Source organism: Rhinolophus hipposideros (genome assembly GCF_964194185.1).
Source record: "Rhinolophus hipposideros genome assembly, chromosome: 13".
Classification (NCBI taxonomy): domain Eukaryota; kingdom Metazoa; phylum Chordata; class Mammalia; order Chiroptera; family Rhinolophidae; genus Rhinolophus; species Rhinolophus hipposideros.
This window is the reverse complement of record NC_138059.1, coordinates 3,971,199-3,988,412: the sequence shown is the minus strand read 5'-3', so window position 1 is coordinate 3,988,412 and position 17,214 is coordinate 3,971,199.

Here is a 17,214-nt window from a genome sequence, read left to right as displayed (position 1 = left end):
CCTTGGTGTATCTTTTTACGGTGCTCTAGGGCAGGTACCATATGTTTCTTGCAGTTCTTCCAGTTACTTTTTCTAACTTACCTTCCTTGAGTTCACTGTGTCCCCCCAAAAATTATGTGTAAAGCATTACTTCTTGGGCACATGTCAGACGCTACACTCAGAGGAACACATCTTCAGACCACCAGAGGCTCAGAGGACAGCCAGCCCTGGGCTACAAAGGTCTCATCACAGCACATCTGTGAGAATCATTTTATACCAAGGACACCCCCACCAGAACCCCAAAATTCACCTTCTACTTCACTTTTGAAACATTTACCACCCTGCATCTTAACATATGTTGCTTCTGGTCCTTGATCCACTTAGATTTTTTTCCCTCTCCTGCACTGCGATGCGCCACCCTTGCCGTCCTGCTCAGATTGTTCTAGCATTCCTCTCTCTACTGACTCAGGCAGCTGACTCCTTCTATCTGGGAAGAGGACTGATAACCCTCCTTCCCAGACTGCAAATGCTTGCTCAGTTTGTTTCCATAGCTCCCTCCTCCGCCAGGCTAGAGAGAGATGAGGCAACACTGTCATTTTCATATTCTGCACTGTATCGCTAAACCCAATAAATACAACGCCTGTCACGGGGCACGAGATGCTCAGGGAATGTGGAGAATGGACGATTGAGGGGGGTCTCGTCTTGTGAAATGGCTGGAATCGCACAGGATCTCCTAACGGGACATCATCCTATTGAATGGACAGTGTGCTCAGGAGTGAGTCGTGATTTGGCCACCAAAGGACAAAAGCAAACTTAGACACTGATAAGCAGATAGGACCCAAGCTGGGAAAGGAAATCGCTCTCCTGTATTGTGCCTGCAGAATAAATGTCAGGCTTCTAAGCCTGATACTCTCATCCCTGCATGAGACCCCAGAATATCTGTCGTCTCCTTTCTCACGGCTCCTGATCCAGCACCCAGGACCCCAGATGTGACAGACTGATTGCCGAGGCATTTGTCTTTCTCTCTGCTCTGTACCCTCTGTTCACACAGCCTTGACGGGCACTCCGTTTTTATTACCCAGTATCTTCAAGGCGTTGAAAATGACGCCGTCTGTGTGAAGACTTCCTGGATCTTTTGTAAGAATTAACTCCCTCCAGGCTCTCACAAGCATTCTGCGTGTACTAGGTGGGACAATTCAGTCCACGAACTCATCCTAGAAAAAGTGCTGCACCCCTCATTGCTAAATACCACCAGAGTCACCTTCAAAGTGCTCCCCTTGGGAAGCTATGCACTGACGCCAGTGCCTAGTCCACCCTTCAAAGCAATTTGGAACTCTTTTTCTGGAATGGCCGTCAGAGCTGTCATCGTATTACCCTTGATGTCCTAAATATCATCAAAATGTCTTCCTTTCAGTATTTCCTTTATCTTCGGGTAAAGAAAGAAGTCACTGGGGGCCAGATCAGATGAGTAGGGAGGGTGTTCCAATACAGTGATTTGTTTCCTGGCGAAAAACTCCCTCCCAGACAGTGCCGTGTGAGCTGGTGCCTTGTCGTGATGCAAGAGCCATGAATTGTTGTGAAAAGTTCAGGTTGTCTAACTTTTTCATGCAGCCTTTTCAGCATTTCCCAATAGTAAACTTGATTAACTGTTTGTCCATTTGGTACAAATTCATAATGAATAATCTCTCTGATATCAAAAAAGTTAGCAACATCATTGCTACAAGTTTGTGAACTTAATTGTCAGACCATGTATACCTATATGTATATGTATATGTATAAATCTTTCATCCACCACTTGTTTCTCTGAGTTCCCAGTATTAGGCCACAACCACTCCTAACTTAAGCTCAATAGTTAAACACATTCTACCTTCCTGCAGTCTCGGTGCTTGCTATGACATATTTTTTAGTATCCATGCTAGAGCAGACTCTTAAAGCTAAAGTTATTTACAGCTGAAAGCTACAATGTGTTTTCTCATCATTTTCTTTGCTATTTACAACGGTCCTTTGAAGGAGGCAGGGAAGAAAGTCATTTTACAGAGAAGAAAACAGAGTCTCTGAGAGCTGAACTTGCTGGTGGTGAAATAGGGGCAAACAATGTCTAATGACATAAAATGTCAGAAGTGTAATTGGCTTAGGTGTGGAAGTTCTGAATGGGGTTTCATGGGAAGAAGGTGTGAGATTTATTATCAGTAAAAATAATGCAGCCTCCCACAGAATATATATTCAACCATTGTTAAAATTTGAATTTGAATAAAGTCTGATCTGTATTTATGAGTGATGAAAATAACGTATACTCTTAATTTTTATAAGACTTATATAAGTGAATGACCCTTGAATTTCTTGAATTTCAAGAAAAAACATACAGATGTTCTCTTTTCCTTACATTAATGGTGGGAAGCAGTTGGCTTAAACTTAGAATCATTTGACTCCAGTCTGTGATATTCTGCTAACCTTAAGTGCTACCTTAAGTAGATTACCTGACCTTTCTAGAATTGAGTTTCCTTGTTTGTTAAAAACGGAAAAGCTGGGGGAACCACCCTCGCACTGCCTGCCCAAATCTCAGTTTGTGGTTTCATTATTCTATCTAGCTAATGAAGCGTAGGTGTTAGCTGAGAGATGCCTTCTTTTTCTTCAAAATGACTCATTTCTCTCGATAAATGATTTACCAATCTAGTTCCAAAGAAGAGTATTTATTTCAGGCTGATGATATACAGTATGCATTGCACCAGTAATATAAGTTTCAATAGTTAATGAGCTGTAGCTATTTCTAAGAGTGATATATCTTCACCTTTCTACAGCTTGAAGAGAGCACCTTGCTATAATTTAACTTGACTTAAAAATGAGGCAGTTTCCCACTTTTTATTTAAAGCAAACTTTTTAAAGCCTCGAGTTCTAGAAATTGGCTCGAAATTAGAGGTATTTGTAATTGTGTGTGTCACTTTTGACTCATAAAACTGATTCCAGTATGAAACTGGGATTATCAAACCTCATTCCAAATTATGGTAAGTGACAGAAATATTGCATGTCCCAGCTCCTGGGCCTTTCATTCAGATCAATGTGCATGCGCATTTTGTGGCTGGCAGCCGAAAGGCTAGGGTGGGAGGTGGCCAGCAGGGCCCAGCTCAGGATAGAGCATGGGATAGATACTCTTTCTTCATTCTGCCTTTTACCTGCTCCTCTTCTCCCATTCTTTGTGCATTTCTCTTATGACCTCTATTTCCAGATAATACATCATTCTTTGGACCCAACGGCATATTTGGTTTTTCTGGCATGATCACGCGTCCTGGGCCTGGGTTTGTTTCCCTAAGCACCCCAGAAAATTACTCTGACTGCTTAAAGCTTGTTACAGAAATGTTTCCCCTGGCACTGGTTACCTGGGCTAGCCTCATGCCAGGTGTTCCATAAGCCTCGGAAAGAGGATTCAGTGACCACCACACTGAGGGAGCTTAATCCAAAGGGTCTGTGTGACCTAATGCATCTGAGAAGGCCCGTAAACTACAGGGATTAGCCACATACTGTTTGACTTGGAAAACCATCTCCGACTTTACTCCATATATGGGTATGAGCATGTGTGTGAGAATAGATGTCTGTGTGCATACATGTGTACACAGATATATAAATGTATGTGCATATGTAGGTACATAGAAGTATATGCAGGGCTCTGAGTATAGGGGAGTGTGTGTATGCCAGTGGTTGTGTGCATATATGTATGCAGACGCCCTACATCCATGTCTATATGTGCATGTGTTGATATCTGTGTTTGTATGTATGCGTATGCCACCCATTTGCCTGTGTTTATTGGACCTTTTCTTGATGGATAGTAATTATTTCCTCTTTTAACCTCACCATTGACCACTGTGATCATGTCTGTTCATTTCAGGGCTTCCTGTGTCTGCATATTTCTTCTCTCCAGAGGTAGAACTACTTGATTCCCACATCAAGACATAGCCTGGAGCCGCCTCCCCCCCACCCCCCTGCGTTTCTAAGATAAGTCCAGGAGAACGGCATGAGGGATTTTGCACTCATGAAAGTACTCTGCTCTGACACAGAGCACTGGAGTAAGGCCCTGCCCCAGTTAGAGTGCCTGGCCTTCTGCCTGGTCACCACATGTTGCTAAATCTTTAACTCAGTGTAACATTTGAATTTCCCCCTTGCCAGCCCTCGCCCTGCCTGTGGCTGGAGGCTAGCCCTGCGTGAGAACCACACTCCCACCAATTACCTTTACTACAATTACAATTACTCTGCGTCTTACCAGCTCAGGCTTTCCCACAATCTCCACCTGTCTGACCGAACACTGAACTGTCTGAAACATCAAAAGTTGTTGGTACTGACAGTAATCTAGCATTTAAGCCTTCAGATTGCAATGGTTAAAAAAAAAACAAACCAACAAACAAAAACCGCTCTCTGTTTCTCCCCAGTGAGTGTATTTTAAGACATTTTGAAAATAGCAAGCAATAGCAAGAGGATTGAAATTATTCTTTGGAACAAACACACCTAAGTGAGTAGTTATCACTTTTGAGATCAGTGTCGTTTTTTGGTTAATCAAAAGGGTAAAAGATGAAAAATTAGGTATATCTCAGAGTTGGAGACTGACCAAAGGATGGGTTTTAGATGTTGAGCGTGTATTAACTTGGACGTTAAAATCATGCTGAAAAATATAATGACTTGGCACTTCTGTTTCGAAATGTCTGCACTGTTCCTCACCTATTCCTTCAGGCACCTATTCTACTGCTTAAAAGGCTTTCTCCCAGCCTTTCCTCACAAGGCAGCTACACTCCTCGGGGTTGCCCTGCTTCAGAACGTCTGGCTAGCTTCCGGAAGCCGACTGTTTCCTTTTACTCTCTGCAGTCTAGACGCAGGGCTCGCGATGACAGCCAGGGGTAGCCAGGCTCTTTTTCCTGAATCTGCAATTCCGCTGGGCTCTCTAGCAACACCCGAAAATAAAATGAATTCATCATAATAGAAACAAGATGAGAAACCCTAAGACTCTGCCATGAAATGCAAGTTTGAAAGCCTTACAGAATAATTAAAAACACTTTCCAAAACAAGCACCTAAATCTAGCAGCATGGTACGGTGAAAGGTTAGACAGGGCTTTTCTCCTTTACATCTGTTGTGCCTGTCGAACCCGAACTGACCCACAGAGCCGTTCCAGATGTCAGTTGCCCCATCTATAAATTTGGAATGATCAAAGATACCTTTTCTCAAAATAGGGACTGTATCAGATATAATTTCTTCTGCTTTGGCATCTCTGGTTATGTAATTCCTCCCTTATTCCTCTAGTAAGAAGCAAAAGCAGACACAGAAGGATTAGAATGGTTCTTTCCTGCCTAACTGCAAATCTAACACTATTCCCATTGATGCCACCTGGGCAAGCTTAGCTAAAAGGCGTGTTAGAATCCAAAGACGCTCACCAGAAAGAGGGAAACAAGTGCAGGAAGTAAGTTTTCCCTCTTTTTCTCATTCAGGTTCATGTGTCCTCCACTCATTCCTTAGTTCCCTGAATACAGAGCTTCTTGCCTGGGAAGGTTCTAGGCCTCCCTTGGGATCGCTGTTGTCCGTGAGGTCCCATAACAATATGTGTCTGTCTACACCCTGTTCCTTAGCTCATCTCATCACTGCACTCTGTGTCCCTGGCGTTCTGTTCTATCTCCACCCCTAAAATGTAAGCAACTGATGGGCACTGAGTATGTTCTGTTCACTACTTTAAGTGCCTTAGAAAGTAATGTACACACAGTAGGTATCATAACGTGGATTGCTGATTGAAATACTGAGCTGACACACATCAGTTCTCATGCAATATGTATGGACGTTATAACCATCCTTAACTTGAATTTCTCCACTGATAGAAAAATCATGACCTGATAATGAATCATCCTCACTTATGAATACCTCTAACCACTGCAACTTTTCTTTTTCTGCTGGGACAAAATTTGCCTCCCAAAAGCATTTACCAAAGGATTGTAGTTTAATTATCGGGGTTCATATGCAATGACTATTTCTTATTCAACAAGATAAAAATTAACAACTCTGCTACACTTTGTAATTTAGGACATGTTTTTTCACATACTATCATTTAATTGCCACACAACTTTATGTGATACATTTTATTCATGTATCAATTATCATGTATACATTTTATTCACTTTATGCAATACATTTTATTCATGTCTATAAATAATTGTCAGGTCTGACAATTAAGATGGCAAACTTGTTACAACAATGTTGCTAACCTTTTTTTTTGGTATCAGAGGGATTAGTCGTGAATTTGTACCAACTGGACCAACAGTTAACCAAGTTTACTGTTTGGAAGTGCTGAAAAGGCTGTGTGAAAGTTAGCTGACCTGAACTTTTCACCAACAATTCATGGCTTTTGCATCTCGACAATGCACCAGCTCACACGGCACTGTCTGTGAGGGAGTTTTTAGCCAGGAAACAAATAACTGTATTGGAACACCCTCCCTACTCACCTGCTCTAGCCCCCCCAATGACTTCTTTCTTTACCCGAAGATAAAGGGAATATTGAACAGAAGACATTTTGAAGATATTCAAGACATCAAGGGTAATACGATGACAGCTCTGATGGCCATTCCAGAAAAAACAGTTCCAAAATTGCTTTGAAGGGTGGACTAGGCGCTGGCATTGGTATCTAGCTTCCCAAGGGGAGTACTTCGAAGGTGACCTTAGTGAGATTCAGCAACAAGGTATATAGCACTTTTTCTAGGGTGAGTTCATGAACTGAACTGTCCAACCTCGTATATTTGGTTTCTAAGCCTGTTTCTGCACCTGCAGGTGCAGCCGATTGGTTTCCTACATAACGAGAGTAAATCATTCAGTGACTAAATACCGAGTAGCCACACTATGCAGAACACTGTGCTTTGCACTGGGAATAATCGATTAAAAAGAACAACTCAGGTGGCCCTCACCAGAGGTTAGGATTTAGTGGGGGCAAGAGGCATCGTGTAGGAACCACACCACGTGTATAGAATAAATAGAAAGCTAATGGCAGGAAACCCCAGGCTTAAAATATAACATGGAGCAAAGGATCCTGACTCCAGTGGAGTCTGGAAGACTTCCTGGTGGAAGTGAAGTCTGAAGTCTGAGTAGGAGGGCCGGGAAGAAGTGAGCGGGGAGAGGAGCGGACGTGCCCTGTGGGAGGAGCAGCACAGGCGCTGTGGTGCAGGGTGAAGGCCCCAGAAAGGGCCCAGAGCTGGGCTGATGCTCAGAGAGCAAGGGGGGTGGGGTGGGGAGGGGGGTGAGCCTGGAGAGAGAGGCCACAGCCAGAACCTTGAGTTAACAAAGGTGAGAGAACTTTGTGAACTGCAGAGCGCTAATAAAATGTATGTATGATTATTGTTCCTGGGATTAAATATATATATATATACATACTGGTTTTGGGTTTTTTTGTAGTTGTTGTACTCTCTGCCATTTAGAAAGTGAGTTATTGGAACGAGAAGGAAAGACAGAAACTGACAAGAAATCAGAAGCATGAAAATTCACAAAAACCATGTCTATCTCCCCCAAAGCAAAGTTGCTTTTCCTCCCACTGCGTTAAGGAAGCTAAGAGGCCAGAGGAAGAAACATGCCCACACCTGACTGTAAATTCTTTCATCTGATCTTTAAAATGTAATAATAATGTGGCTTAAAAGGTTTGATTGCTTGATCACAGCAGCTTGTTAATTAAAGGTGCAAAGAGGGGAATGATTAGAGAGGGGAATTTGCACCTGAGGGAGAAACGGGATTAGTTTGCCTGGGAAATCAGATTTGTGTTCCTGGCAGCGGGCCAGTTGCAAAGGATGAGCACAGAACCTCAGAGAAAGGAAATGTGTATCTTTCCAAGTGCTCTGCTGGAGAGCAGGTGTCCCCTTCCCATGGCCAAGGGCAGGGAGGGGAGAAAGCCTCTCAGACTGCTCACCCCTGCCATGCACTTGTCTCCACCATTAAATATGTGACTTGCTAATTGCTCTTGGTGGAGATAACTGTGTTTGGAATTCCTTTGGCTGAGAAGTACTGTTGTTGTGGAGCGGCTGACATGACATGATTAATGAGGAGGGCTGCTTTTCACATCCTCTGTTGGAGAGATTTGGGCCTTGTCCCATCCTGAGGGGCTCTCTGGCTTTGGCTCCTGTCATAGCGACCTGTGTTTCATTAAGCTGAGCAGCTTGGTTTCCGAGGGATGGGCAGGAGAGAGATGATAAGGTGAGTGGCCCAGGAGGTCGGGAGTGCAGTGATAAAATCCAGCCTGCGTGCAGGACAAACCAGCACTGTGGCTGCTCGGAAGTCAGAAGGCCTGTGTTAGGGCCCGGCCGTCTCCAGCAAGGAGTCCTGTGACCTTCAGCCACTTATCTCTGAAGGTAGCCTTCCCTGTTCTCAAATGGGAAGCATGAAACCTACCTGGATGGTGCCCTCGAGAATTTCCAGATAATGAAGCCCAGCACTGTCTGGCAGAATCCCCTCGTTCATAAGAAAAGGTTGTTGATCGTGGACAGCAAAGTGTTTTCACATATGTTCTTTCACTCTGCCAAGATGGGCCAGCCACGTGAGATTGATAATTCTTAATTCTTATCCAGACACTGCTAACCCCACATTGGGCATTCCTCCTGGTATATCCCAAAGGCCTGCTCCCAGACAACCAGGGGACGGTCTCAGTTTCTGATCATTTTATTCAGTTATTCACTTCCCAGCCTACAGGGGCTGTCTTCCAGGCAACCCTCTCTCTCCACAGCGGTGCACAGCTTCCCCCAGGCATCATGTATGCATGGCTGGTAAGCATACTGCAGTGGGCACACATACACGTCTTTTATATCGTTTGCCCGTGATCTTGCCCTCTTTCCTCCCAGCATAGGATACCGAATCAGGAACACATCTTCCTTTTCCTGTCACTTTTTCCTTTCAGAGAATTGCTGAAGATGAGGGGCATTGTAGGAACCGCCCAGATTTATATCCAAATGGTCAGAAGTGCAGGTGGCCTGGGGACCCCACTTGTGGCTCGTTTCTCAAATTGGGAAGGTCTTGCTGGGAACCTTATTCTTAAACCTGTGGACTCTGACGCTACCTCTGGGTCGTTAGTGTCAGAACTGAATTGCAGTGCATCAGCTGGTGTCAGAATAGGTAGGAGGACCATTATCCTAGAAATAGTCCGACTGGCTGAAACATATATACTCCTCGACTGTGTAGGCCTAAAATTATGTATCCTCCCTGAGTCTCAGTGTTGCCACCTGTCAGCCGGAGATAATGCTGCCTGCTGGGCCAGACTGTGGGCTGTAGAAGCTTCAAGGTAACGTACCGGGAGTACCAGGCCCAGTGCCTTAGCGTAAGCAGTGTCTCATGAAGCTTACATTTGGTTATGACCCTGAATCCCTCATGCCGGATTACTAAAAGGAGCCATCACTGCGTCCCGCTCCTTGTGGCTACACGACAGACTACTTGAAGACCAGCTCGCTGGGTGGGCACTGATCCCGTCCCTGCCGTTGACCAGGGTGGGGTGCGGGATCAGCTGGTGGATGGGCAGATGCAGAGCTCGATAGAACTGTGGCCACCAGTGTGGCTTTGGCCTTGGTGGTCTGTGTGTGGAAGGGTCGGTGGTATCGTTTTAGTCTGTTCTAAAGCATCATGATGTTTAAGATTGGTTGCTTGGGCCTCCAGAAAAAAACAATCGAAAGCAGACCCGAAACATCCTTTGTGCGCTGCGTGGTTTGAAGTTAGTTACTTAATCTCCTATCTTAACGTCTCCATGTGACATGTTGGCGTGATGAAATGATTTATTGCAAAGGAGCTCACACTAACATGATGGCAAGTCGATGCCAGTTCTTACTACTGTTGACTCCAATACACACCTGCATTTTCCTCCCACTGTCTAATAGTGAATGACCAGGTAGGCTGGTATGTGCTCTGGGAGACACTGAAACCTAGATGGTTTGCACATGCTATTTTCCCACCCTCTTCACTTAGCACAGTTCCTGGCACATTGTAGGCATTTAATAAATCATAATAAATAAGTAGGTGATAATATTTTTTCTTAAACTGGCAAATGTATCATTTAAATAAATTGCTTTGTTACCCCCAGTGATACCCTGAAGATAATTTATTCTGGTTTTTGAGGACCTGAGAGGTTTCATGTTAGCACTGCCAATTAGAATATCCATCATCTTCACCTGTCACATTATGAGCCATTAATACCATTTCTTGGGAGGAAATGAAAACTTTGGAAAATATGAGTAGGGCTGAGTTCCATTTTTTCAGATTGACAGCAGAAATTTTATGACTGGTTCTGTTTATTCATCTGGAGCCTATTGCATTTTTTTCCCTAAGGTAAAGGCACCTAAAATATATCAGATTCTCTCAATACTATACCTTCCTGTATTTCTTAGAAGATGATTCCAGTAAGAAACTAACTGAAGAGATATATCTTATTGGAAAGCAAGTGAAGACATAACTTTAATACTACATGGGGAGAAAATAGACACAGACATTGCTCATTCAGTCTTTTCCCAAGCAAGATGAGCTGAGAGATAAGACCAAATACAGATTAAAATGATGATGATGGTGGTGATGGTGATGGTGGTGATGATGATGGTGGTGATGATGATGGTGGTGATGGTGGTGATGGTGGTGATGATGGTGATGATGGTGATGATGGTGGTGATGATGGTGGTGATGATGATGATGATGGTGGTGATGGTTAATGATGGTGGTGATTGTTGATGATGGTGATGATGATGGTGATGATGACGGTGGTGATGGTGATGGTGATGACGGTGGTGATGGTAGTGATGGTGGTGATGGTGATGATGGTGGTGATGGTTGGTGATGATAGTGATGATGATGAAGGTGATGATGATGACGTTGTATGGACAGAAAAAGGGGAATTGTTCATCTAATGTAAAAATAAAATAAAATAAAAAAGGTAATGAAAAGTCCACAAGATGGAGTAGAAAGTGAGGATGTGGAGGCTGAAGTCCTGGCTTGAAGACCTGGCTCTGGTGTTTGAGGTAGCTGAGCCTATGTTAGGTAATCTGTACAGTGCATTACCAAGATAGACAATTAAACAAGTTCATATTTGTAAAAACACTTTGTGAACCAAAGCAATTTGTGTTGCTAATGTGCTAGTGAATGGCAATTATTTCTCCAGTATCCCACGTTTAATGAGATTGTTATTTCATCTCTGAGAACTGACTCCGTTGTCATTATGTAATAGCTCTCTTTATGTTTCATCATTTTCCTTGTTCTGAGTCTGTTTTGTTGGCAGTTAATGTAGTTACTATAGATTTATTGTGATTAGTGTTATCCTGGCATATCTTTATTCATCTCTTTACTTTTAATTAATCTGTGTCTTTTCTTTGTATTTAAAGTGGATTTCTTGTGGACAGAATGTAGTTGAGTCTTGTTTGTTTGTTTTAGCCACTCTGTCAATCCCTATATTTATTTGGTATAATTTTCAATTAAAATGATTATTGGTGTAGTTGAATTAATATTTGCCATGTCTGTAACTTTCCTATTCGTTGCATTTATTCTTTGTCCCTCCCCTTTTTCTGATTTCTCTAGTTTTAATTGAGCATTTTATGACTTTATTTGATCTCTTTTAGCATATTAATGACAATTATTTTTATTTTTAAATTTAGGTGTTGTCCTGGAGTTTTCAATATACATTTTAAACTAATATAAGTCTGCCACCAAATAATATTGTACCACTTTATGTTACCATATAATAGAGTATTCCCGGTCCCTTTCTCCCAATTCTTATGGCATCATTGCCATTTATTTCACTTAGCTATATGCTATACTTACCAATTGCATTATTATTACTTTAAATAAACAAGGAGGTATCTTTTATTCAACTAAGAATTATAAAACTACGATAGTTTGATTTCATTTTTTTCTTCTCTGTCATTCTTTTTTTCTCTACATAAATCTGAGTGTCTGATCTGTATCATTCTCCTTGTGTCTGTGAACATATTTTAACTTTTCTTACAGGAAAGATCTGCTAGCAATTAATTCTCTTAGTTGTTGTTTGTCTGAGGAAGTCCTTATTTCTCATTCACTTTTCAAGGATAATTTCACTGGATATAAAATAATAGGTTGGTGTTTTGCCTTGTTTTGTTTTTCTTTCAACAATTTAGATATTTCAATTCACTCTCTTCCTGTTTGCTTGGTGTATGACAAGAAGTCCTCTGTAATTCTTATCCTAGTTCCTCTCTAGGTAAGGTATTCCTCCCCAGATCTGGCCTCTTTCAACATTTTTCTCTTTGTTTTTGCTTTTCTCCAATTTGAATATGAAATGTCTAAGTGTAGATTTGGTGTGGGGGGGGTAATTTATCATGCTTAGTATTCTTTGAGCTTCCTGTGTCTGTGGTTTTGTTTCTATCATTTAGTTTAGAACGATTTTGGACATTATCACTTCCAATAATTCTTCTGTCCTATCATCTTTCTTCTTCTTGCACTCCAATTAGGCATACACTACGTCTTTTGAAATTTTGTCACAGATCTTGGATGCTCTGCTATGTTCTTGTAATTTATTTTCTTTGTATTCTTTACTTTTCCGTTTGGGAAGTTTCTATCAACCTATCTTCAAGCTCACTGACTCTTTCCTTGGTGGTGTTCAGTTTACTGATGAAATCATTAAAGGTCTTCTTCATTTATACAATGTTTTTTTTTAATTCTAACACTTCCCTTATTTTTTTCTTAGAATTTGCATCTCTGCTTACATGACCCATATGTTTCTGCATATTGTCAGTTTTTTCCCCATAAAGCCCTTAGCACAATAATCATAGTTATTTTAAGTCCCCTATCCGATAATTCCAACATCTGTGTCATATCTGAGTGTGGTTTTAATGATTGCATTATCACTTCAGATATGTTTTGTTCTTGCCTTTTGACATGACTTGTAATTTTTTACCGAAAGCCAAACACGATGCATTGGATTTTAGGAACTGAAGTGCACTTTTAGTGTGAGGTTTTATATTACTCTGGCTAGGAGTTGGACTGCATTTAATTTTTATTGTAACTGAAGTGTCAGAGGCTTCACATCCTTCTAGTGTTCTCTCTCTCTCTCTCTCTCTCTCTCTCTTTTTTAAGATTTTATTGGGGAAGGGGAACAGGACTTTATTGGGGAACAGTGTGTACTTCCAGGACTTTTCCAAGTCAATGTTGTCCTTTTGATCTTAGCTGTGGAGGGCACAGTGCAGCTCCAGGTCCAGTTGCCATTGTTAGTTGGAGGGGCACAGCCCACCATCCCTTGCGGGAGTTGAAACAGCAACCTTGTGGTTGAGAGGACGCGCTCCAACCGACTGAGCCATCCGGGAGCTCAGTGGCAGCTCAGCTCAAGGTGCCGTGTTCAATCTTAGTTGCACGGGACAGAGCCCACCATCCCTTGCAGGACTCAAGGAGTCGAACTGGCAATCTTGTGGTTGAGAGCCCACTGGCTCATATGGTAATCGAGCAGGCAGCCTGCGGCATTAGGAGCACAGAGCTGCAACCATCTGAGCCATCGGGCCGGCCCTAGTGTTTTCATTTTTGTCGTTCGTGTTGATGTTGGGTTTCCCTAAATACTCCTCAGAGACAATCCGTGTCTTGCAGCTCTTTCAGCTGTTCTCCCCTGTGAATATCCCGGAATCCTATTGGTGTGGTAGAAAGGCCTGGGGAAGGGAAAGTGTCCTATAATCTTTTTATTAAATTATACTGTTTTAGTGGGCCTATGTCTCTGGGCTGTTACTTTTTACAGGCATTTCTTAACCTTTTTTCTCATCCTTACACGAGACAAGAGGTCAAAAGGTGATGGAGTGGGAGATATCGTCTTTGTTTATGTGGGATAAGGTTCCTGTAAGATCTTTTATCCTGAAGGGTATGCACTTGTTATGGGGAACACTCTGGGTGTATTTCACGGAGATCAGTCTCCCTTTCCTCCAGCTAGCGTCACAAAGAGGTCTCTCTGGCATCTTCACTATAAGAACCTGCAGGGCTGTTGCTAAGTCCTGAAAGTGGTGCCCTCTTAAGACAGGCCCCTAGGAGTTTATCATTCTCACATGAGTCCAAACTCAGCCTCCAGTAATTCTTTAGATTTTTCATTTAAGTGTTTCTAACAGCTTATGGCTCAGCAACTTCTACACCAGATAAGCAGATCTCAGCTATGACTCTGGATTCACTGTTTCTGTAGGTTTGAAAGTGGCAGCTTACGATGTAACACATATTCTCTGATAGATCAAAGAGAAGTTGTTTAATATCATGTTTTAGCTTTTTTTTGGGGGGGGGGTGTGGTAAGGATAAGAAGGACATGTTTCAAGCTCTTTACCTGTTGGAATTCTGTGGTATACGCGTGTGAATTATATCTCAATAAAGCTGTTATTTTAGAAAAGGTGATTGTTTTAAAAGTTTCAAACATGGTTGATATTATTCCAACTATATCAAAATCTCTTTAAATGAAAATGGTTGTTGTTTTCATTATGTTTATTTATGATATTACAATTAAGTGCTTTATGGCAGGTCACAATGATTTTTCATTTACAGCGGTAACATAACGTTTACTCTTCTAATAAAACCATTCAACTAAGATTTGAGTTAAATAAGGAAAAATGCAATTAAGGTGGTATCAGGAAGCATGTGCACAGATTTGGGGAAGTTCAGGAAGCCCTCATCCATACCATACTAGCCGGTCCCACTGGACCTATTTTGCAACATGGCCTGCTTGGAACATTTCCCAGAATCCTGTCAGCTGAGAAGAGCTACTCAGAAACCAGGACAGGCCTAACCCAGTTTGGACATCTCGCCTCCGCAGATCTCGGAAGGCAGTTCCATAATTCATCTGGTGTTAAAGAAGGGTTGTCCTGTGCCTGACACAGCTGCCAGGGCTTCCGGTGGGAGCAGAGCCTATAGTCAGCTTCCAAAGACAAGGAAGCGTAAGGTAATAAGATTGCAGTCTCTCCTTTGCGTTGTTAAAGTGCCCTGGTCTCTTGCCTGAGGGCAGAAGAGATGAGCAGTGTGACAAGTTTCCGAGCTTGCCTGTAGAGTCCCAGTGCAAAACAAAAATGCCTTCCTACAACTCACATTTCACCTGTGAGTTCTCAGAAGAGCACACACCTGATGGTATTTCGGGTTTTATGCACTCTAGCATATGGAGTGGGAAACCCACCATAGGGTCCAGTGAGAGAGAAGGAGCCCACCACACTGAAGAAATGCTTATATAGGAGCGTGCATAGACCTTCATTTTTTAAACCAAGAATGTAATATTAAATATCAGCACTCTTTATTTTGGATTAATAAAACAAGGGGGTACTTGGAAAACAAATTATATGTTATATATATAGACGCTGAAGTTATTGTATTCTGGGAGGGCATGACCAGGATATGTTAACTACATTAAATGGACTCTATAGTTAGGAATTGAACAATGGCCATGGTGAGAACGGAGTAAGCAATTTCTCCTAGAATGCATCAACTTAAAGACAGAGGAAAATTGTGCACTGAGCCAGGATCTAAGTAGGAGGAAATTTCATTTTTAATTAAAGTGCCAAAGCAGAAGACTTAGGGCCAGTGGGAGAAATTGTTCACTGGAAGAAGCTCAGATTAGACCCAGTGACATGTTAAGAGAAGCTCGATGTTGTAGGAGCTACAGAAGGTGAAAGAGTGGTAGCCAATGACAATGACATTGGAGTGGCAGCATCACGTGGCAATTACTAAAGCAGTGGGTTATGGGCTCTGGAAACGCCCGCTTTGAAGTAAAGTAAGAAGGCCTAGATTTGAAGGTGCCCTCTGCCCTCTTGCAGCACTTTGAAGTTGGACTCTTCCAGAAGAAGCAGCCAACTCACGTTATCAGGATTACTGAGCAGGCCGGGTTTCACTTCCAGCTCTGTCTCTACTAGGTCTTCCCTCACGGCAACAAAAATACACACAGGTTTCAGTCTGTCCAGCTGGGTCCAGTTTATGCTCAGGGGTCTCAGCCGGCTCATCATAGTCCCCTCCCACCTGTGCACTGGAAACTGTAGAGAAAATGCTTACAGAAACCGCCTAACCAGCTCCTTGATTGATGAGCCAGTTCTCTGTAACGTGCGTGCACACATGTGCATGTACATGTATGCGTGGGTATGCGTGTGTGTGTGTGTGTGTGTGTGTGTGTGTGTACTGGTTCTGCTTCTCTGGGTGATCCCTGACTAATAGGGATAACTAGCTTAAGGGTCAGTAAAAGAAATCTGCGACAGCATCAAGCATATATTGGGGGAGATTATTCTAGAAGAAGCCACATAGGAATTTTGATCAGAGACATGAATTGATTCACTTCAGCTCAGGGGACATGGTGTTCAGTGCTGGCGATAAAGCAGTGAATATAACATGGTCCTGCCTGGCATCAGTACGAACGTGTGCCGAACAGGAAGGAGATGGACTGGGTGATCACAGGACATGCCAGGTAACGATCGAGAGAGCAAAGACGAGTTTAAAATGCGCAGAAGCAGGCCCACAGAAGCAAAAGGTGAGAGACGATGATAAATTATAGGAACATTGTAGGGGACCTCTCCTTTTCTCCTGGTAAATTAAGGAGAAACCTATGAGTATTATAGGAAACATGTGCCTCTGCTTTACATAAGACACTGAGGCATAAGAAAGACAAGCCTTTTATCCTTTCCAGCTGCCTACAGCCCTAACCCTGCCTTCATGGGTCAGAGTCCTGGGTCATTAAAGAACCTTCACATTGCCGTTCTTTGGAGAAGCAGCTGGTAATGACGAGTCAGGAATGGTGAGCAGAGGTCAGCAGCCTCAGTGGGCACCTCTTGTCACCACGTTGACCTTGGCAGTGATGCTCTTAGTTATGGGACCACCACACATGCCAGAATTCAGTGGTTTAGGAACTAGACTTATCGGGGTGTGCTGCAACAGTATTGTATAACCTGTCCCAAATATAATCACCAATTACTAAGAGAAAGGGCACTTTTAATCCACTCAGGTTCAAGAACTAAGAAGGGAGACGGTCTCCTTGCAGTGCCTCTTCCCTAGGAGTCACACACGCACACATCTCAGGGCACATGGTAAGCTCACAGCAGATTTTAGCTGTAGTTATGGGTATGATTACAAGTAAAGCTGTATTTGAGGAACTTAAGAGTTATCAGTTTTCTCAAATACCAAAACAGAAGAGTGAAATGCACATGAGTTTGGAAATCTGACAGAATATGGGTCACACTTGGCTGTACAAAACTGAGCCATCATCTCTGTCCTCGCTGAAAGGGGACACCACTGATTGCTCTTGAAATGAT